The sequence below is a fragment of the Eptesicus fuscus genome, chromosome 11 (assembly GCF_027574615.1).
Source record: "Eptesicus fuscus isolate TK198812 chromosome 11, DD_ASM_mEF_20220401, whole genome shotgun sequence".
Classification (NCBI taxonomy): Eukaryota; Metazoa; Chordata; class Mammalia; order Chiroptera; family Vespertilionidae; genus Eptesicus; species Eptesicus fuscus.
In genome coordinates, this window is record NC_072483.1 from 72,244,870 (window position 1) to 72,268,725 (window position 23,856).

Below are 23,856 nucleotides of genomic sequence, written 5' to 3' on the forward strand. Positions count from 1 at the left end.
TCAGAGACTAAAAAGTGTTCCTGTAACTCTTCTTAAATCTGCCCATTGAAACATAGACCTGAAATTATAGAAAAATGGCTAAGCACCAAACTGGAGTATCATCACATAGAAGGTCAAGAAAAAAATGTTAGGACCATGAGACATGGAATGAGCTGAGACACAGTTGGAGGGGAATCCTCTATCTTGGAGAAGGATCTGAGAAACACTGACATTTTCAGCTGCCAAAATGTTTTCCTTGGGGCCGCCCTGAGAACAGGATAGCCAAGTGGGATGAGAACAGAACTGGGGGGGTTGGGGGGAGGGATACTTGCTGGCTGTCTTCCCAACTCTAGTAATTTCTTGGCCACCGAACAAGTAAGGTAGATAAGCTAGAACCTTTAAGGCTGCCTCTCAGCCCTTTTTGTCCTTAGGTTCTTGGGAGCTAGAGGGAATTGGTATCCCCCAAATCAGCGGAAACCTAGTCTGTAGCAGAGCTGGCCACAGGCCAGGTTCAAAATTATTCCTGGGCCTTGGCCTTGGGCAGGGGAGAGCATGGCCCGGGTTCTCTCACCAGCAGGGATCAGTAAATTCTAGCCATACAGGACCCAGACGCTCTTTGTCCAGCAATGTTTTCCCAGTGTCTCCTGGGGAGTGATTCAGGGCCAAGGTGACAGTGGGTTTGGAGCCCAGATGAAAGGATCGCAGGGACCACAAGACAAGATCCCTTGTGTGGTGGCCGGCTGGAAAGAGGAGGGAGTGAGTATGTGTAGAGGTCAGTGACGCAATTCTCCTGGCTCGCAGAGATGGAGGAGGAGAAGGCTCGTGGTGTGTCTCCTTATAAAGAGGCCCTTACCACATGAAGCAGGGGGTGAAGGTGACCCCACTGTGAGTCACCCAGGAAGGGACGCCGTGTGCCCAGAGCCCAGAAGAGAGGACTTGTGGATTTCCCCCTCTTTCCTTCTATGATGTTTTGTGTAATATGGTTGCTTTAGTCACTCAAGCTGCACTGCTTCTCTGTCTTCCAGTCTATTCTTGCTCCTCACTCTGTACTGTTCCTGATGTGTATGGGTTTTCGGTCTATCAATTTGTTTTTGATTTCTGTGTTTTGTTTTTTTTAATCTGAAGGTTGATATCTGTTGATTGCAAGAGACCCAAACCATACTAATTGTGTTTGCCTTTGAGAAGATGGCGTGGGGGCTCTTTGCTAAGCGGGGTTGTTCTTAGATAGTGTTTGCTTTCCTTCTTATCTTCAACCAAGGCAGGTATCCTATCCTGGACTGGAATCTGAAGGGATTCTAGGGGCCCCCTGGATTCAATTGCCTGCCCTTTAGTTGAAAGCAGCTCTAGTCTGGCCTTTATTGAGGTTTGGGATTGCAGAGAGCTCTGGGGAGTGTCCCTGTAATCAGCCAGCCACCAACCCCACACTGCCTTGTAATAAAGCAGCTCTATATTTGTTCTGTTTATAGTCTCCTCTGTAATAATGCCACAGCCCTCACTGTTCTCTCTCTTTGGGGAGATTTTCTGGGTAATAGAAAATTTTGAAATGTTAAAGAGGATTGTAGGCTCAGAAAACGTTTTTTATCTAGGATGTGTCTTAAGTTGGGAAGATGCCTAGGAAATCCAGGCAGCAAGTGCTCTTGCGGAGGAGTGTGTTGTGGTGAGCTTGTTGTGTGTGTGACACTGTGGCTATAAGGACCATGGGTGAGGAGGGGAGGTCTGGGAGAAGCTGTGGGTGCATGCGGTGTGGTTGTGTAGGTGTGGAGCACACTGCCCTCATGGTGGTGGTGGCAAGTGGATAGTGCGGTTGGAATGGGGAGTGTGAGAGGTGTGCAAAAGGGCAAGTGCAAGGATGGGAAACCCTATTTTGGCAAATTTCAACTGTCAGGTATGTTGGATGGTGAGACCTAGAAGTTTAGCCTCAGAATGGAACCTTAAAAAACTCACATTCCATTCATTCTTTCAACTGACAACCCCTTTACTCTGGTCCCCTGACTTTTCAGGCCTAGGCTCCGCACAGTTCCGCTGACGTTCCTTCTTCTACCTTCCTGTTCCTTCCAGTTTCTCATCTCTTTTCTTTGTAAACCAGGAAGAAGTCAGAGGCAGACTGTTAGGGAGAGGAGGTGAACAGTAAGCCACCTTGATCTAGGTTAATGAGAGTGAGCCGGATGTCCCAGGCTGATGGCTTTGAAGTTTACCTCTATGGTGAATACTGGGAGTTGTTGTTGCCAGGGCTCTCGCTAACAATTCTGATTCCTTCTTTTCCCTCTCCCCCCCCCCTTTACCTTTGCCCACCCCCAACCCCCGGATTCTATAAATACTTTATTATATGGCACTAGTAAAACTTCAAGTATTTTTTTTTATTAGAGCTACATAATATGGTAATTGTGTGACAGAACACAGCTCCCGTGAGCAGCCCCCACCCTCTTCCTAGGTGTGGCCTCTCACCACCTCGGCTTGGGCTAGGCCGGCAGGCCTCTCCGTTCCTCTTAAGTGTGTGTGAAGGGGGCTGGGTCAGTTTTTCAGGCAGAGCTAAGGGGTCAAGGCCTTTGAGTAGGATTAGGCAGAGGAGTAGAGGCACTTCTCTAGTTTTAAGCACAGTCTGTTCTGATGTGTGAGTACAGCAGGAATCTTATTATTAGCATTAATTCTAATCACTGCATAAGGCCACTTAACCTGCCTTTCCTTTACTAGTTTTGTCACATGCCATTGAATAGGTATTGAACTTAGACCCAGGTCCAGGGTGCATGAGTTTCTTTGGTTGACTCTGATTCACAGCACTTCTCCTTTATTTATTTATCTATAATAATAAAAGTGTAATATGCTAATTAGACCGGACGGCCAAACGACCTTCTGGATGTCATTTCGGACGTCATTCCAGAGGTCCCCAAAGCTGCTGCGGCAGGGGCTGAGGCAGAGGTGGTTAGGGGTGATCAGGCAGGCAGGCAGACCAGTGGTTAGGAGCCAGTGGTCCCGGATTGTGAGAGGGATGTCTGACTGCCAGTTTCGGGCCTAAACTGCTGCAGGATCGGGCCTAAACTGGCAGTCAGACATCCCGCGAGGGGTCCCGGATTGCTAGAGGGTGCAGGCTGGGCTGAGGGACCCTCCATACCCCATGCACGAATTTCGTGCAACGGGCCTCTAGTTTTTAATAACAGGCACCATTCTTTCTGGTATCTCCTGGTTCAAAAGCTATCAGAGCTGAAAGAACCCGATGCCTCCCATCTCTTGCAGCTTCAGCCCTGGGACATCTTTCTTCTTAAACCTAAGCCATTGTTCTCTGTGTCCACTAGTTTCATGAAAGGTGTGGAGCTAGAAACTCCACAGTCTGTAGGTCTTTTGTTAATGTGTGACTAGCTAACTGTGTATTTTGTTGCCTAATTGAGCCTTTTTATTTGATTCAGGTTTTTGCCCAAAGAGATCTGACTTTGAACCTTCCCTACCTCTCTCTCTACTGCAGTGATTGAACTAGGTCAGTGTGTCTACCTGTTCTCCTTTGAATTGAGTAGGACCTGTTTCTGCATCCTTACTGCTGCAAAGCTTGAGGATTGGGGACTTATGCCTGGATAGCAGCTAACAGAGCCCTCAGTGCCAGGGACTGGGGTACAACATTGAGTCCCTTCTTAACTGCCCTTGTGTCCAGTGTTTGCATAGGGACCAACCCCCAAACTAGACTGCCACGCACCCTTTACTCCCCGTGGAGACATATGGGCATATGCTCTTCCCACCTTTTGGGCTTAGCCAAGGTTAATATTAGACCTTCTTGCTGGGCTGCTGTTCCCGAAAACCACAGGGTGTTGTTAATATTCATGTGACCGCAAAGGTTCATCAATATTCATGGGTATCTGTAGTCTTCCTTTAGGCCCTTAGCTTGAAGAAAACAGGAATGATTGGAGTTTCTAGGACTTAAAACTAACCCTGTTTCCTGGAGTCTCTTGAGGAAGAGGCAAACCTTAAGAGTAAATGTCTGGGCCAAGAGAAAAAAGGAGTTTCCAAGCCAATATTCTAAACTGGTCTGACAGCATAGTGGAAGTGTGCTGGATGGCTGCTGGTAATATTACCATCGTTAGCCAGTGTTTATGGACTCTCCCCGGGGTTAGGTTTTTGCACGAGGAGCTGCGGGGGCAAGGGAACTAGCATTGTTAGTACTCGTGAGTGCCAGGGGTACAGCAATGTCTGACATGACTCCTGCCCCGAAGCACATGGAGGAGAAGGGGAGACAGGTAGGTGTGCTTATTTATAAACCTACAATCCAAGGTGAGAGTGCTGTGCTAGTGATATGCACAAGGTGCCGTTCTCTGTGGGGAAATTAGTGAAGGATTCGCAGGGAGCTCCTGACAAGGGGGTGGATCTAAGTAAAGGAAAGCAGAACCTTCTGATTCCTTTACTAGCCCTCAACCAGGCACACGCCCCCTCTAAATGCCCTCCTGGGCTCCCTGCACACCGACCTTGCCTGCTGCTCCTTTTATCAGATGATTTAGCTACTCCAGTATCTTATGTAATAGAATGTCTTTCCTATAAAGTATCTTCTATTTCCTAGGTGGGAAAATGTCCCCCTTTTTCCTGAAAGATTTAACTAGGAAACGCTCTCAACTGTGACATAGTCTTTGGTATAGTTTGGGTGAGTAAAAAGATGAACATCGTTCCAGATTGTATAAATAAAAGAAGGGCATGAGATCCTGAGGCCACCTTCCTATTGTATTTAGCACTAGTGAGCCTCTTAGGATTTGGGGGTCATGCTTGAAAGATGCATGGGGCCCGAGTGCCCATAGGAAAATTAGGACAATAATAAAAGGGATGGAAACAGAATTTTAAAAAAAGTATCCAAGGAAAGTGGGATTATAAGCTCTGTCTTTAAAATATGAAGATTTAGCACATACAGGATGATAAATAGCTCTTTTTTGCATTTCATTCAAGATAATACAAGAAAGGATGAACTTGAATTATAGCAATAAGAATAAAGGTGAAGTAGAGAGAGGAATTTTCTACCTGACTAGATTGCTACTAGGAAAGCTTTGGAAACTCCCTTCCTAGAATTCTTTAAGATTCTTTTCCTGACTTCCTTTTGTGGGTGGTGGTGAATGCAGAGAGAACGCTGTGCAGGCCTCGGGCACGCTGCAAGGGTACAAGGTGGTGGGGTACAAGGTGGTGCGGTGCTGCCTGCCCACCCCCAAGTGCCGCACACCACCCCTCTACCACACGCACATCTTTGCACCTGCCCATGTCGTTGCCAAGTCCCGCTTCTGGTACTTTGTGTCTCAGCTAACGAAGATGAAGAAATCTTCAGGGAAATCACCCTTCGGGTGAAGAACTTTAGCATCTGGCTGCGCTACGACTCGTCTCCTGCAGTGGCACCCACAACATGTACCGGGAGTACCAGGACCTGACCACTGCAGGCACCGTCACCCAGTGCTACTGAGGCATGGGGACTGGCACTGTGCCCGCGCCCACTCAATCCAGATCATGAAGATGGAGGAGGTTGCAGCCAGCAAGTGCTGCTGACCAGCAGTCAAGCAGCTCCACAACTTCAAGATCAAGTTCCTGTTGCCCCACCGGGTCCTTAGTGGCCAGCATGAGCCACGCTTCACCAACACCAAGAGGCCCAACACCTTATTTTAGATGCAGGGCCTCCCCATCCCCTGGTTTACCCAAATAAACTCCTTGGGAAACGGGGGCGGGGGAGAGGAAGATTCTTTCTCTAATGACAGGTGTAGTGTAGAGCTGCTTGGATACAATTTGAGAGCAAGAGTAGGAAAGGGCATGCCTAGCCCTAAGATTCCTGAAAGATTCCCAGTAAATCAGGGGAATGATTGGCTCCATCCCCCTGATTTCCTGGGTCATGCTAAGGCCTATCAGAAGCGTCTCCTTCTACCAGATGACAATGGTTTTTATGGAGCCCCACATATTTCCTGTGGTGACGTTTGGGAAAATACTTGCATGTAATTTAAACTGTCAATCCCAGGCATCTCTCCATAATTTCTACTGAAGACTTTGTAAATCTTGAGGTCTGAGGAAGCTGACTTTGGAAGCTGCATGCAGTTTCTAGAGTTAGGTCCAGGAGTGGGTTTTAGGGGGCGGAGAGGGGGAGAAACTTATCTATAAGGAATATGATGAAAGAATAATATTGTACACATTCATTGTCCCATTCTGTATATCCTTACTTCTGTAGCCTTTTATATTTTTTATTCTGTTTCTTTACAAAGTCTGTTTACATTTTTGTCTTGCACTTGGTTGTTCACACAGGTATTCTTGAAGATGAGTGAGAAATTGCTAGAATTCCTTAATACACCAGGTAAAGATGCTAGCGTGGAGGCTCTATGAGAGTGTGTCTTACTCCCCACTGTACCTTCAGCTTGTTCCTGGTTCATATTAGGTGCTGCAGAAATATTTGTTAAATGGATGAACAAATGTTTATATTTGTGAGATGAACTAACGTCTCAACGAGCTTACTGCTTATTAAATGTTTGCCCAGACCATCCTGAGGACCACAGGAATGGAGGGCAGTGTAAAATATCTAAGTTGTTGCTCTTTGGGTGACACTGCTTTCATTCTACTGTTTGATGACAAAGGATCATGTCATCTGGGTGCAAAATTAGAATTTCTACCTAAAACCAAGAAAACCAAAACTGTGATAGAGAAATAATTTTAATGTATATGGACTCGATTAAATAGAGAAGGGCTTGTTGAGTATTCACAGTTCTCAAATCAGAAAGACTCTTGGAGAAGGACCTTCATAGACTAATGGCTGTTAAGACTGGACCTAAAAACCCACCGAGGAGATTCTGGCTAGTTGGCATTCCTAAGACATCTGTCCCAGGAAACAGGAGGGTGGGCACTGGAGTTGGCCATTGCGTGCTGTGGGAGTATTCCCTTTGGTAGAAGTTTGGTTTCTTTTCTCTGGGATTCCCTCCCTTTTGGGCTTATGATGAATTCAAGAAGGTGAATTTGAGGTCTGTCCAATTTTAGGGTCTATTCTACTAAGCTGTCAGAAAAGGTCAGCAGGTGGCGCCAAAACATTGTCATACATCTCATGCTGGCTTAGGGAAAGGAGGTGGAGAGAGGGAAGGATTCTCTTTTGAACTGGGGACAGAGGGGGCTCTGGCTGTTGCTCAGGTAGGAAAGCCTTGTGGCTCAGTGTTTGCTAGCTTCCATCAGCCAGTATCTGTAGCTGCAATGTCCTACTTTGGGAGAGGATTGGTGGAGAGAGGGGCGTCCACAAATCCAAGAGTGGAAGAAGAACCTGCTCACTCTTTGCCCCTGCGTGACAGTCTCTCCTTCAGGGTCTGATGCTATACGATGCCACGGTTTCTTATAAGGCTCTTGCCTTGTTCTGTGAGCCTCTTTTTCTTTTCTGTGAGTTAGTTTCTATCTTTTGACAGATTCCATCCTAGGATATTTTTCTTGTTTCAGGACACGTTCCTAATGGATAGATTTCTGTTTTTCACCTGCCTCCCACCCCTGTTTCTTTGGGAGGCTGGGAGTGGGCTTACGGGTGTGGGAACGGAGAAGGGTGGGAGTGGAGGTGCTGGTCGGGAGAATGGAGGAGGACAGGGAAAACTGGTTCATTGGTTCTGAGAAGGAAGCAGCGCACCATCAAGACGGTAGGACGCCAAAGCAAAGAGTTAAAAGTCACCTCTAAATTGGCCGAAACTCAGAGTGAGGCCCTTTAGCGGCCACACGCTGGAGCAGGCACAGCTCCCAGCCTGACTGATTCCCACAGCCTGGGCGCGAGCTCGCTTCCAGCATTGTCCCTGACGCCCCTCGTTTCCCCACTCCCTTCGCAAACCCGCCGGGCTGTCTCCAACCTTCATTCCTTGAGCTTGTTCCTTGGGCCGCCCCCCTTCCCTGGGCGGGTTTAAGGGCTGGGCGGAGCTGTCCGCCTGAATCCCTTGTGGCCCCTTTGGTTCCTGGTTCTATATATATCCCTGTCCTTCTGTGAACAGGGTTTGATAGGGCTTTATGGGCATTTCCATCCGCTTCACAGGCACAGCCATCACAGAGACGTGTTTCACCCGAGAAACCTCAGCGGAGCCTGGCCTGTGGCGGACTCAGTCTGGCCCCTGAATCAAGGCTCTCTTCTCTTCCTGCCCTCCCCCGGCCCTCCCCTACGGCTCCCCACTACCTACCCCCAAGTGAATAACAGAGCTCTGGGGAGCACTCAGCCTCATTGGCAGGGCACTTTGGAACTCCAGAGACTCGTGGAGAATGCTTTAGTGTCCCTCTCTCTACTAAGCTCGCCAGGGAAGATAGGAACCCTGACTTCTGGCTTAGATGCTGTAACAGGGCGGTGGGACTTTTCTTGACAAGAATGGAACCCGGTGGGTGCTGGCAGGTTCTCTTGAGGCATCAGAAGAGAAAGAAGAGCCTTTCTGAAGGGAGGCTGGAGGAGCCAATGGGAGCTTAGTGAGGGAGGTCAGGGCCAGAACTGGGTCATATGAGTTCAAAGGGATAAAGGGACAAGGGGATTCCAGACAGCTGGTAGGAAAGAATACTTCCCCAAGAGACCCCCCCTTTTGGCTCATTCTCTGGCCAGGAGATGGACCGATGGAGTCTGGTTTATTAAGGGAAAGTGTGCATAGAATAAAGGGAAACCTGTTAAGCAGGCTAAGATTTGCATGGGGAAGCAATAGAACACCCATCACAAACACATTTCAGGATGTCTGACATCCCAAAGAATAGCTATAATTTTTGTACCTGTTGAGTGCCAGGCCCTCTGGCTGTAAATCTCGTTACTCTTCACAACCTTTTTATGAGTTGGTATTTTCCCATGGTACGGAAAGTGAAACAGATTCAGGGAGTATAAGTTGACTAGAGTCACATAGCTCATAAATAAGTGATGAAGCCAGCTTTCAAAGCCCATGCTCTTTCCACTACACCATGCTACCTCCCTCAGGAGCCCATAAGAAGGTGACAGAGCCGATGCCGACTCAGTTTGTGGTCTGAATAATGTTTAGTCTCTTTCCGTTATTTAAAACTTCACATTTCCACATGGTTCTCTGAACCTGACACCTGTGTTTACTTGTGCGCTTTCTTGACATTCTGGCTGATTCCTTGAGCCTGGGAATTCCCAGGGCACCAGGATGCTTGGCCGTGCCCCATAAAGGAGAGGCCCATCTGTGTGCGTCTCTGTATTATTATCCGGCTGCGCTCAGGCCAGAAGGAAGCTCACTGTCGTTGCCTAAAAGGCCTTCATCCCTGGCTTAGAGACATCAGTCCATCTGTGACTTTTGCTGTGTCCAGAGTGGCCGAGCTAGGTATTTTCTTTTCCCTGCTTTGTTTACTGTTCTTTCGTGGGATTTCAGATTTCCATGATGGCGGAAGGCTTGTAAAATCCAGGGGTGGGGAAGGGTTACCATGGCAGGAGCCCAGGCCAGGCCAGGTCGAGCCAGCATTACAGACAGCTTTTATAATGGTGTGCAAGGCTAGGAGGCTTGTAAAGGCAATGCAAGGCAGATAGGGAGATAAATCATGCAAGCAGTGGGCAGGGTGGTGAGCCGAGGTTAGGAATTAACTTTGTGTTGGATGGAGCCCAGGTTGTGGGATGGGAAGAGAGGCCTCTCCTCCTTTCCTCTCCTCTCAGCTCTGTTCTTCGCCTCTCCTTTCTGTTGGCCCTATTCACTGCAGGCTGTGACATGTTTGCCCTGGCCTTTCCGGTCCCTCCTCCAAGTTGCCTGGACTAAATCAACAAGGGAGAGGGTACCCCAGAGCAAGGGAGGAAAGTGCTCATGCTTCTACCAGCCAGATTGCTTTGTTTTATTGCAAATAGGGAATGGAACTTCCTTCCTACAGCCGTGGACAAGAATGCTCATCCCTAGTTCCTTTCTGCTTGTTCTCATATGTTGTGGCTTTTACCTAGAAAATGGACCGGAACCCTTCGGGATCAGACAAAAAGCAGAAGATGCCCTCCAGCTATTCTGAGATTCCCCCACGTGGTGTAGGGTCTCAAGCTTGCCTGAGCCAGGGTGCGGACTTTGGCTTCTCTTGAGGGCTGAGGCGAATCCTGATAGCTTCATTCAGGAATTATAGTTGATGATGGCATCTTTTTTTGGGGGGTTGGGGGTGTCTCTGTGTGTCATGTATGGAAATGAGAAGGGAGCTGGGAGAAATGCAGAGAGAGGCCACGTGAGTGGTCAGAGTGGACTTAGTATAAAAAGAAGTCGAGGTTAAATTCTCTGCAGAGGGTGCATGTGTACGCAGTGGCCGAGTATTGAGAGGTGGATACTCATTGCAGGGACAGTCTTCAGGTCAGAGTTATGGCTGTTATGATCTTTATTTCTCCTCACAGCCCCTTGTGTAATGCTTTGCAAATTGTGGGTGATCAATAAATGTTTTGGGCTATCCTTTTTTGGCTCTTGATTGACATGATCAGCCAGCCTCTAAGTCCTCTTCTGTCATCCCTCCCTCTCCTTCCAACATCTCTCACCATAAAGTGTCCCTCTAATCATCACAGCTTTCAAGTGGATGGCTCAGCCCAAACTCAAGTCATTGACTGCGTTTCCTCCTCCCAGATCTGTAATAATAGCACTGCCACTTTTCTTTCTAATTAGGCCCTAATTGAAAACTGGTTGCATTTGGACTTTTCTTCTTCTGCTCTGCTTTTTCGTTCCAGTGGTGGAAAAACATTCAGCTGAGGTTTGGGTTTTTCCTTTCTTTCCCCCACCCCTTTTTTTCTTCTCCCCCTGCTTCTTCTTCTTTTTCAATACGGTGGGATTCTTTTGGGAAAGCTGTCCCCAGCCCGTTGGAGCCCCGCTCACAAACCCCAGCCTTCTCCGAGAAGACCGGGTCTTTTCAAGTGGTTTGCGTTGAACACGTCGGAGGCCCCCAATGCCTGTGACAGTTTCTGTTAATTATAGAGGCTCTTTCCCCCTCTCACATTAGTCAAAGGAGTTTTGTGTGTTTTAACAGCGTTTTCCCTTGGCTTGAATAAGACTCTGTTCAGACATTTCCTAGCGCTGGTGAGTCGGCAGCACACACTGGTACCCGGTAGCAATGCTTCCTTATTTGCTTCTCTAGGGGCTTCGGAGATTACAGTGGAGGGATGCTTCCTACTAGGCCTGAAATTTAGTTGTTTCTGGGTTCCAGACATAGTGCTTACACAAGCAAACGCTTCTGCAATGCCTGGGCCTTAGATATGAAATAGACGTGCCCTTGTGTGTGGAGGTGCTTTCCAGGTCTCTGGATCTCTTCTTTGTGCTTTTAGTCTGCTCCCAGTCTTATCCAGTCCCTAAGAGTCCCCTTCTAGTCCTGTTGTCCTTGTTGTCGGGTTATATCAGAGCCTTTCTGGGGACCCTGGCTTCCATTTTCTATTTATCTTTTTAAAAAGTACGTTTTTATTGATTTTAGAGAGAGAGAGAGGAATGGAGAGAGAAACATCTATGTGAAAGATAAACATTGATTGGCTGCCTCTTGTACACCCCCTACCGGGAATCGAGCCCACAACCCAGGCATGTGCCCTGACCGGGAATCAAACCAGTGACCTTTTGGTGCCTGGGATTACGCTCAACCAACTGAGCCACACCGGCCTGGGCCATTTTCTATTTCTTGGGCCTTATTAGCATTATCTCTTGTAGGCCTTTGGAAAACTTATGTTGCTATTATCTTTTAAAAAAATTTTATTGTTGAGAGTATTACAGATGCCACCCCCACCCCGTGTCTCCCTGCTGTTATCTTTAATATTGAAGTGCTCTTCTGTCTTGAAGCCCCCAAGAATGACATTTTGCTTGCTTAGGTCAAGGCGTTCTAAATAGGAATCAGCTCGGCACATGATCTGCTTAGGGACTCCTCTGAGAGGTCAGTCTACCCCGGTTTAGCTAGGAGAGAGCAGGAGACCAAGGAGACAAACAACATTGGACTAGACCTCCTATGTGGGGCTGCATTTTGCTGGATTCTGTTGGATGTAGGCAGCCTGAATTTAGTCTGGGAGGGGGTCAGCAGGGTCTCACAGATGGAGCTATGGTTAGAGGGTCAAGGGACCCCCTCACAGGCAAAGCGTCATGGGCACATCACTTCTAAGTGCTGGATGATAATTGCTTCTCCCATTGTGGGCTTTATTGTTGTTTTTTTTGTGTGTGTTTTCCTCAGAGATTTACTTAGCTCTGAATTTCCCCTTAAGAATATTTTGCTTTTGACGATGCTTGTTTTCAGCACCTGCACCATTTTTCTAGCCTAGAAACCTCCCTGTCTGAGGCGTTGATTTTATTTGGATGAGAACATCGTGGGAGGAGGACCTTGAAGAGTGATAGACTGAGGGGTTCTGTTCAGGACTTCTCCTGTGAGCTCTGTCGCTTAAGAGTAAGAAGGATGAACTTTTTTGGAGTATTAGGTGGGTGGCAGTCATGCTGACACTCATTTCCCTTTTCCTAGAAGTATGGTATACTTGAAATTAACATCAGTTCTGGCTATAGCTTAGGACATACAGGGAAAGTCAGCTATCAGCTTCTCCATTGTTTATAGAAGATGGAACTAAGACCTGTGGAGGTCATTACTCGTGGAAAAGGTGGGCATGGAGTGTGGAGAGGACTCTTTTCTACGTTAGAAAAACAGAAGCCTTAGAGGCCCTGAGTGGCTGGACCTGGAGGCGTGTCACTCCTCTGGAGCCCTCCGGAGAAGGACGAAGCCGCAGGAAGAGGGTTATGGAAATTCATAAGGATTACATTTTGTAAAAAGTCCTTGGACCCGAATTCAAGGAAGCTGGTTCCCCACATGGAGTATGATTTCCCCATTGGCTTTCCTTTTTCTTTCCTGTCTCCCCCTCCCCAGTTTGTCTGGAGTCCCATGTAGCACATGTTCGGTGCACCAAATGCAAAACATCTCCCTGCCCTGTGACCAGGGAGACTGCAGCGTTGGAAATTCTTCCTGAATTGCTGACATGGTGCTGTACATTGTTTATGTTTTATGACACACGTTTAACAATATAAACTGTGATATATTAAGGTCAAACATTGAACAAGTAAAGCAGAGTCAAGAGATACTAGTGACGTGTTTGGTCAGCCCGAGGAGGCAGAGGACTTTAGCTTCATCACTGCAGTTTCCCTGTTCCATAAAGTGACAGACGCTTGTCTGCCCCAGGCTTTGAAGATGTGGAGTGTAAACAGTATACCACATAAAGGCACAGGGGCTTTCTGTAAAACTGGGCAACTAATTTCAGCAACATCTTTTCATGTATTTTTCAAAGTATATTTATTTGAAATACTTTCAGATTGTGATTCTTGGTGGCACAGTGTTGGCGGGAGGGTGTTGTCACGCTCTACTCGGTGGTGATTGGATCAGACGTTTATGCTGATTATTAATCGTGGAAGTCATGAGTGTAAGGAAAATATAAAAGAGAGTGAAGGCAGCAGATTCGGAACAGAACTAAGTAGCCCGGCAGCTGTGAAGTTTGTTCCTGAAAAACTCTGGGTTGCCAGAGATCCGCCGTCAGGAAAATAGTATTGATGAGTCCTTTCTTCCCCTTCGTATTGGGACCTTTTGTAGCTGGGAGTGTGGCTTTTGGGGCATCGTTCAGCAAGTTGGCCTCCTCGTTATCCTGCAGCAGAGGAAGGGTTTAGGTGTATGCTTTGAGGAGGCTTTTAACAAGTTCAGGGGGAGCTCAAGTTCTCCCTTCTGACCTGGCTCTGCTCTTAGAGAGACTGCAGTTCATTGGCCAGTTTGGAGTATAAAGGTGCACAGTTAGCTGGGGTAGAATTAATAAAAGTAATGATTTATATCTGTGTGGTGTTACAGTTGGCAAAGTGCTTTCACTCGCACTGTCTTCTTTGGGTTCTGTCTTTGTGAATTAGGACAAAATACTTGTATTATTACCTCTATTGTGTAGATGGGAAAACGGGAGGGGGTGGTCCTTCAGCTTCCCAAAGCTGCATAGCAATGAAGCAGCTGAGCCAAGACTCAGACCTGGTTAGTTTCGATCGTTCCATTAGGTTAAGTTGGTCACCTGGTCTCCTACCTTATGACTCTTGGTTTGACCAAGGGCCAGGGTTCAAAAGGATAAGCTCCTAGTGTTCTCTCCATTCGGTTTCAATCTCTGTTATATTTTTCACTATTTTTAGTAAACTTTTTCTTTCTGACACTTTCTTTTTCCTCTCTATTCCTACTTTTCTGACCCCCCCACTTTCAGAGACTGCCTTATTTGCTTTCCTAGAAATTTCTCTTTTAAGGCTCTTGGGAACTTTGACCTACCAGTAGTAACTACGTTTAAGAGAGTGTTTAAAATCTCTCCTGCCCCTCTCATTCACCCCCCACCCCCAAAGCATGGCCTCGCCCCATCCTGCCATCGTGCTGGCCAAGCGCGTGGGGCAGCTGTGGTCAGTCCCATTTATAAAACTGGTAAATATGGGACCAGTTTCTGTCCCCTCCAAAGGTCAATATTTGTGCAGAGTTTAATTTTAACTTAACAAGCAGTTGTTTTCTGCAGCTGCCCTAGTGTGTTGTGTTGTGTGTGCTTTCCTTTCCCCTCCTTCCCACTGACTGTATGCGTCTGTGTGTGTGTATCTGTGTTCACACTGTAGACTCAGTTCTGGTCTTCAGAACCTGCAGCCACGGGCTTGGCTGGGCTCTGTATCACCAAGGACATTTGGGCTGAAGGGAGCTAGATGAAGAGCAGTGACCTTAGCATGTGGAGACAACACAGCCTTTTTTTCTAGAGGTCAGGGGATAGAGAACATTATTTAGTCTTCGGTAATCCTAATGCCATCACCATATCTTCCTTTGCAGAAGAGCTTCTAGAATGCAGGATTTGTGTTTTTATTGATTTCAGAGAGATGAAGGGAGAGTGAGGGAGGGATAGAAACATTAAAGATGAGAGGGAATCATGGATCGGCTGCCTCCTGCATGCCCCCTATTGGGGATCTAGCCTGCAACCTGGGCATGTGCCCTGACCGGGAATTGAACCTCCTGGTTCATAGGTCGACACTCAACCACTAAGCCACACCGGCTGGGTCCTACATTGCTTTCTTTTTTTTTTTTTTTTTAAATATATTTTATTGATTTTTTACAGAGAGGAAGAGAGAGAGATAGAGAGTTAGAAACATCGATGAGAGAGAAACATCGATCAGCTGCCTCCTGCACACCCCCTACTGGGGATGTGCCTGCAACCAAGGTACATGCCCTTGACCGGAATCGAACCTGGGACCCTTGAGTCCACAGGCCGACGCTCTATCCACTGAGCCAAACCGGTTTCGGCTACATTGCTTTCTAAGGAATGTTCACCCCTTATCCAAAAACCCTGGGCTCTAATTTCAGCAACTGCTTCTGGCGTAAGATGAGGGGAATGCATAAGATCATCTCTTAAGGCCTCTTCCAGCTTTTAATATTCTATGATTTTATGAATATTAGGGCATTGGACTGGGTATCAAGAGTAAATTCTATTCCAGTTCCTAGCTTTAACCTGATTTAAAAAAGGATTTCTTTGGGGATATGATTTTTGTTCCTTACAAGGATTTTGTGTGAATGGATGAGATTTTATTTAAAAGAACTCTGAGCTGTTTAAACAAGGAGAAATACTTTAATACAAAGCTCCTCTTACCTACCTGTGTCCCCTTTCACCAAGCTACTTAAGTTCCTTCTGCTTGTGAGCATGTCCCTGGCTTAGACAATTTAGTCCAACAGGTGATCAGCCCAGCTCCTCAGAGCCATAGGATGTACCATGGAGGAGGAACTGTCACCAAGAATGGCATGTGGGCTCCAGGCATAGTGGCCTCCTTATGATTGTTCCTTGAACATACTGGACATGTGCCACACCTTAGCACCTTCTCACTTGCTGGTCCCTCTGCTGAGGATGCTCTTTCCTCAGAGACCTGCGTGGCACCTTTCCTTCTCTTTGTTTTTTTTTTTTTTCATTTGCTACCTTCTAGTTGAGGACTTCCTGGCCACCCTCTGGAAAATGTCATCCCCACCCCCTCCAGCACTCTCCGTTCCCTTTTCCTGCTCTGTTTTTCTCCTTAGCACTTATCATTACCCAACATACCACAGATTTTGCTTTTTTTATTATGTTGTTTTTCTCCCCTGCGAAGGCTTGGATTCTCAATGAGGGCAGGGATTTTTGTCTGTGCGCTCATTGCTGTCACCCCAGTGTCCTTAGAACAATGCCTGGCATATTGAAGCTTTTAAAATGTGTTTGTTGAATACATGGAAGGAAGGAAGGGAGGGAAGGAGAAGTAGGCTCCCTAAACTGATGATTCTTCACAAGGGGGCGGGGTACATAACCCGTAGGGGAGGTGGTCGGAATAATTTGGAGGCCTTTTCAAACTATTCATACCTTTGCCAAAAAATTATGATATATGTCCCCTCTATCCCAGGATGGTTAGGAATCATTACATAATGACTTACAGTTACTGATGAAAATAGGTGATATGCTTCATGTGTGTTGGGTGGAAAAAAGTTGGGAACCACTGTCCTAGGCAGCCTGACAGGCCTGTCCCCTCCTGGCCTGTGAATTGCAGGCAGCCATCATGGCTAGGAAGAGATTTGTTGTTTTTCTCCCCCTTCCCATCTTCTCCTACCTCCTGTATACCCCCAACCCAGGCCTCCTTACCCCTCCCCTTTCCTTTATTCTCAGCCAGACACCCACCGCCTCAGCACACAGAGGTTGCCTACATTGTGAATGGTTGTAGTTGGGACACAGAGAGCCCTTGATGGCAGCAAGTGCTTCTTGTGACATCAGCTCTATGGCTTTAGGGGGAAGGCTGTGGCTCTGGGTCCCCAAGGGAGGGGGCTGTTTTTCTCTTCTTGATCCGTTCACGTTGGTGCCGTCTGACTTATAAACTTTAATGGCCAGTTTTAAAGGTTACTGCCATGGGGCACCTTTGTTGCCAGTTTTAGTTTTTTAATTTGGAAACTTTTTTCCCCTTGTGGTCTTGGGAGGAAAGATTTGGGGCCATTTGGGGCTGGGAATTGGCATTTGTGGGTGATGATGAGATAGCACAGCAGCATTCCGGTTCTGGCTCCAATAACCAAAATCCCTGGCATGTTAGCCAATGGCCCAAATGAACCCCCAAATGAGAAGGGGAAGACTGACATTGGGATGTGTAGTCTTGGGCAGTATCGGTCAAGGCCGTACAGGGTTGGTAGCTTGTTGGGCTGTCTGAGAAGAATGGTAACCATAACAGTAAGGCACTGGGAAAGGAAAGAGACTTCTCTTTCTTACTCTAAGCCTCTTAACTCTTCCTTCACCTGAGTCCCAGTCCTTTGCCCTGAATATGAACCTCATTGACAATGGTCAGGTTTAATTGGGATGGACACAAGGCTTCAGATACAGAATTGCTAGTTGGGATGTGGCCCGTTGGTTATTGCCCAATGTAGCATGGATACAGAACTAACAGAGAAAGCCGAGTCTTTTTGCCAAGAGGAACCTGCTATAGAAGGAAGGGATAGCTCAGATCTCCAAGATGTGTAGTACGAGGGCAGGGCCTTCTGGCTATAATCAGAGTCTTGGATTCAAATCTCATTCCTCGCTGTTCTCCCTGGGCCGGACAAAGCTGGATTTGCTTCTTGTCCCCTGTGTTGCAGGGCGGGGGAGGAGGTGTGGGGTTGGCTCGGGGCTGGGCCACAATTAGTGACCTGGAAGCTGGGCTGGGCACCCAGAGGCTATAAATAGCAGACGTGGAGCAGTCGCTGAGCGGACTCGAAGCCCAGCCAGACTAGCCGCGTTTCAAGTGGTCTGGGTGGGATTTTTTTTTCTCTGTTAACCATTTGTACATCTGGTTTCCTCAGTGTTGGTGGGGGCAAAGGAGGAGGGTGGGGTTGTGAGCAGAACCAGAAGTGCGTATGTGGAGTAGCTCCCTGATTAGTTTTGTTATATGTATGTCTTGGAGCTTCCAGGGTCCTTGGCAGGCATCTGGGATGGCGGCTGCTGGAAGCTAAGGTCTCAGAGCAGGACATGTGCTGTGGGAAATGCAGAAGTTCTGCAGGGCTCCTGTCACTAAGGTGTCCTGGATGTTCCTGAAGAGGGAGAGAAGTGGAGTCTCAGATGGAGCCACTCAGATCATTTGGGAGTAGACCGGGGCTTCTTATTTCTCAGTACCCTACGGAACTCAGTACCACAGGACCTCAGTACTCAGTATACGGTCTCTGTCGCAGCCAAGCCAGTCTGCTCACCTTCCTTACAGGCATTGCTCCTTCTCGCTCCTCTGCATTTGTTCCTGTCACCTGCCCTGGATTTGAAGTCAGAATAATTTGATTTGAATTCCAGCTCTTCCACTTACTTATTTGTCACTTGGACATATTCTATTTAAGCTCCCTGGGCTTCTGTTTAGTTCATTTGTCAATGAGCAATTTTCATAAAACACACCCTAAGGTTCCTTGTAGCTTTTATAAACCCATAAATTGAATTCAGTCAGTCCATTTCTGTTTTTCTTCTTCAAGAAGAAAATCCACCTCTGCCAGGAAGCCTTCCCTGAATTATCAGCTGAACCTTATTTTCTCTCACTTCATAGACCATTAAGAGTTCCATACCAATAGTTTATCCTATTTTCACCTGTATTTATCATCTCTTTCTTTGCAATTATTTTCTTGCTATTTTCATATATTTATATTTTGTCTCTGCAAGTAGATTACAAGTTCTTTGAAGCAGGAAACCATATCTTTTCCAGCTCTACCACTCACAGCACTTACTGCTGATGTTGTAGGCACAATCAAAGCCTACTGAAAGTTCCTGAGAAGCAGGCAGGCCGGCGGGCTGGAGTGGAATGGGAAATAGGAAGAAATGAATATGTTTTCAGCAAACTCCACTTGTGAGAGGTGGCTTTGTTCGAGTAAAATGGAAAAGAGCGAATGAGAACACAAATGGGAGATTTCCTGCATTTTACCTGACCATGGGATTCCTTCCAGTCCCACTGCTTTGCTGATTCTCTTCCTGCTCCTTTTTCTTCTTTCACCCCCAGGTGCTTTGACTTATGGGTGCAGTCTGCATCGGTGGGTTCTGGGGACAATGCTTTAATGACACTGAGTATGGGGCTATATTTTGTGTAATGGTAAAAGGACTTTCTGTTCCAAGGATAGGCTCTTTGTATTCAGTTTCAGTTCTTCTAGTTTCAATAATCCATCTGTTTGTAGTCTCCTTTATGCCTGAAGATAAGGATAATAACACTTGTTGGTATCTGTGAAAATGTATTGTTTTCTCTGAGTCCAAGGAGTGCCGTGTCTCTCCTGGTTGGCTTTTCTGTCACAGGACTTTGATCTTCCATCCTTGTTTCATCCTTTCTCCTACTTTGAGCTTTTTGGGCCAGGCTAAACAATTCCTCTCCACTTGGTGTTTACACTCTCCCGATGTTAGCAGAAGGTTATCATGTCTAGTCTCAGACATCACTTAGGCCATCTGCCTGGCTTAAGCCCCAATCGCTCCTTTTTCATTCTTCCCTTCCCCACCCAAGTCAGTTATGTTCTTCCTGGAACTCCCTCAAACTTATCTCTACAGTTTTGGTGCCAGCGTGCCCGATACTGGGCACATGAACCAGGCAAGGTCTCCTTACACCAAGGGAAAGAGACGATTTCTCTGTCTTCAAGGTTTCAGCCCTGGGTTTGAAGGCAAAGAACCCGATTTTGCTGTATTATCTTTCTTTCAGTTCATTCATGTAATAAGCATTTATTGAGCCCCTGTAATGTGGTGGCTTCTTATTAGATACCAAGAATATAATTCTGTTTTATTAAACTTAGCAGACACTTAAGTAATTGCTGTTTGCAAGGCATTATGTTAGAAGATGGGGATTCAAGAAAACTGAATCCAGAATTTACCTTCAAGGAACATATAACCCAGGAGGAGGTTCAGACATGTAAATATTAAACTACAATGCAGTGCAGAACGAAACGAGTGCAAATATAGGTCCAAGTAAGGCACTTTGGACGAAGAGAATAAAGAAGGTTGAACTTTGGCTTTTTGAAGGAGGTAGGTTTGTGGGCAGCAGGAAGCAATCAGGGAAGACTTTGAGAAAGAGAAGAAATTTAAGCTGGAGCTTGAAGGATAAGAATTTCTTTAAGTAGAGAATGTGAAAACGGATATTAGAATGAGCAGCATTCATTCTTTCTTTCCAGGTATAATTTTTGAGAGAATGGAAAAAGGGAATATTCAACAAATGGCCCTGTTTCTTCTTTAAGTATTTTTGAGTGCCTCCTCTGTGTCAGTTACTGTTCTAGATGCAGTGACAGAGCAATGACCAAAACAAGTTTTACTCCCCTAGAACTTACAGTCTAGTGAGTTGTCAAAATAAATGTGGTACTTGTTTCCCATTGCTGTTATTCACTACCCTTTTTACGGTACTAACATCTTTGAACGATAAAGGAAATAATGTCTCATAACCCTTTGGGCATTGTCATCTCCTTATTCGATGCCATCTACATCTTTCTTGATTGTTTCTTTCTAGCCAGGTTTTTGCCAGGTCAGTAACTGAGACCGGATCCTGTCACTTCCTTAGACAGTAGTGACAATTGATAGTTTTGATAAACACCCAGGTCATTGGAAGATTATGTGGTATCTTATATTTCAGTGTTATTTTTATTTTACAACATACTTTCAAATGCTTTGAAAATTGATCATCTGTATGAGTAGCAAATGGTAAATGTTAACTAGAATTCCCCTTCTCAATCAAGCCAGTGATTGGCACTCACTGTTATGGTGTTTACCTTGGTTGACTTTTCTCCATTTCTTCCAGTTGCTGTGCTGATCCTCAGGGCCCATCTTTTGCCTAGCTAATGTGTGTTTCTGTTTTACCCATGGTCTCTTTATGGCTTTAGGCCATTTTAGTTTGGTCAAGTTAAGCCTTTCTTCCCAAGTCTGCAATTGCCTTTGCCTCAATTCTAAGAGAGGCTGACAGTAGGAATGAATCCAAAATTCCATTCATTTTATATTCACCACATCTGGGTTTCTTTTAGCATCATTTTTCCCCTTGAGAATATTTTCAAGGTTCTCCTAATTTTCTAGTGGCTTTTTATTTTTATTTTATTTTATTTTGGTGGCGGTGGAGGGGTGCCCTTTGGAAGATTACTAAGACATTTCCAGGGCTGATTATCTAGTCTTAAGTCTATTTATGTCTATCTCCCTGCTTCTCTCATATAGTAAAATCATCTCCTTTTCTCTCTTCATTTACGGTGCAGGCATCTTATTTTTGAGACCTGAGCTGTTGGTGATACTTACTCTGGGTTCCCCTTTGTGTCCTAAGGAACCATTGATTCCCCAAAGAAGAGTCTTGATTTATCTTGCATTCTCTTGTGTGGGAACACTCCAGTTAGAGGAAGCAGCAATTCGTTTTCATGTCTCCTGATTTCACATCAGCAACTACCCTAGTTCTGTCAATGCTGGAGCTCTCTAGCTAGACCTTTGTAGTTGTCAACACTATTCTCAACCACTAGGGGACACTGTGTTGGCCTAATTGTGGGGAGAAATCTCCCTTTTCCATTAGTCAGTCTGTATCTGGTCCTGGGGCCCACACTCAGCTCTGTAGGTTGTGTACTGTACAACTCCAGTGAATTCCATTCACATAAGTATGATGCCCCTGGAGTCATGCAGTTGGGCTTAATTCAAAAGTATTGGCTATGTATGTAGTTATTATTCTTCTCATGTTTCTTTTCCTTTAGCAATCAGTATATTTCATGAAGATGGTATCCTCTTGGTTCAATGTTTAAATATACAAATTTGAAAATAGTTTTTATTGTTCTTAAACTGATGTATCCTCCTCCACCAAAACAAACAAAACAAAAAGGCATTCACATTAAAAGATGAATGAGATTCTCTCCTCTTATTAGTCGGCAGAAATTAGGATTGATTACTATAGCTTTGGCAAGAGTATGGGGTATTGGGCATTCTACATACGATTTTGATGGGAAGGTAAATTGATACACGATTTTTGGAGAGCAATTTTTTTGGGCAGTATCAGATGTATTCTTTCCTTCAGAAGGTGAGGATGTAATATGTAGAATTATTAACATGTGAAGGCGTGCACAAGTATTTCAAAGCAGCATTGACAACATTTAAAATGCCCATTGTTGCCCTAACCGGTTTGGCTCAGTGGATAGAGCATAAGCCTGCGAACTGAAGGGTCCCAAGTTTGATTCTGGTCAAGGGCATGTACCTTGGTTGTGGGCACATCCCCAGTAGGGGGCGTGCAGGAGGCAGCTGATTGATGTTTCTCTCTCATCGATGTTTCTAACTCTCTTTCCCTCTCCCTTCTTCTCTGTAAAAAAAAAAAAAAAAAAAAATCAATAAAATATATTAAAAAAATAAAATGCCCATTATTACATAAATCTGAAAAATTATGTTTCATCCAAACACTGTAGTTCAGTGAACCCATTAAAAAGAATGAGGCAGACCTGGATTATACCTTGAAAAGATGGCCATGATATACTTACTATTAAGTGAAAAAAGCAAAATGCATAAGAATATCTGTGATGTGATCCCATTTTGGGGGAGGGGAACACCTCAGTGTGTGTATGTTTGCATAAGAATAGAAAAAAAGGCCCTGGCTGGTTGCTCAGTGGTTAGAGTGTTGGTCGTTGGTCCGAAGGGTCTTGAGTTCGATTCCCAGTCAAGGGCACACACCTCGGTTGCAGGCTCCATCTCCAGCCCTGATCGGGGCGCATATGGGAGGCAATCAATCGGTGTGTGTCTCTCACATCGATGTTTCTCTCTCTCTCTCTCTTTCTGTCCCACCCAACTCTCTCCCCTCCACGCTCTCTAAAAAAATCAATGGAAAAATATCGGATACATACCAAATTGTGTACAGGTTACCCGTGAGGAGTGGGTTGGAGGTGAAGAGAGGGGGTCTGTTACTTATATACTTCTATAGTGTTTAAACTTAATGTTAAGCGTAAACTTAAGTGTTAAGTCGGTATGTTTTGTGGTGTGTGTGGTTGTTTTTTGTTTGTTTGCTTGTTTTGTAACCTTTTAAAGGGAGGAAACTAAATGGATGAGTTTACGCAGCACAATTCATTTGCCATTTCTTAGCTCCACTGGTTTAGCTTCCTGGGCTCACTAGTGTAGGTTCCTTTCCTCAACTCTCTCTGGGCTGGGAGTGTGTGTGTGTGTGTGTGTGTGTGTGTGTGTGTGTCTGTATTCTCAGTCCCTCTGGGAATTTACATTCTAATTATCTTCCAGAGTGTAAGCACTGATGAGGTCCTCTTGGCTATATTAATAGTCTCTTTGCTACTCTGCCCTTTTTAGAACACCCTAATTTCTAATTCTCTAATGAGGAATGTATTTTCCTAATTAGTCCCAATAATTCTAATTATGGCTTTAAGTCTATCTGTACTAACCTTGCACAAGTTTCTCCTTTCTTGAAGATTTCCTTAGTTCCTGAACCCTTGAAAACCTGTTCTCAACTCTTGATAGAGGTGTGTCTGGTTGACTTCCTGATATTAAAGCTGGTACTGTTCTTTGGTGAAGCTCAGAAGATTATCCTTCTGTTCTAGACTAGTTCTAGCCTAGGGTTGGTAATGATGTGACTTCTAGTGGCATAGCCACATTCCTGATATATTCTTACCTATGTTTACCTTCTTGCCAAAATAACAGAAGGCTTTTTTCTTTTCTGGTTTTGAAGATCTGTGTTCTCTACCCCCTCTCCCCCCCTACTCCCCTTAGAGGACCTCCCACTGGACTCCACCTTTTAGTCTGCACTTCTTCATCCTGCCCTCTTTTCCCAGCCTTCCCCAATTCCTGAACCCTTCCCCTGTGCCTTGTGGAATTAATAGTGCATCATCAGCAAAATCTAATCTCCAGTCTCTTCTCTGAGCATTCTTCTCTCCTTCTTGCTCAGAAACCTGGCTTTGCCCTGAAGACACTTCTTTCTCTGCAGCCTTCTCACAGGGTGGCTATATTTTCTCCTAAAGTCCTGTAACCACTGACTATTGAGGTGGGTTGTGTCCTCCTTGCTTCTAATTGCTGCTTTCTCACCATTCTCC

The 23,856-nt window shown here is 45.7% G+C and overlaps 1 protein-coding gene and 1 pseudogene across 4 annotated transcripts in view; both read left to right on the plus strand.

Moving 5' to 3' along the window:
* NHEJ1 (non-homologous end joining factor 1) overlaps positions 1-23,856 on the plus strand; it is an 81,067-nt gene that overhangs the window by 28,486 nt on the left and 28,725 nt on the right. The window lies entirely within an intron of this gene.
* Positions 836-5,595, plus strand: LOC103289378 (60S ribosomal protein L18a-like; annotated as a pseudogene).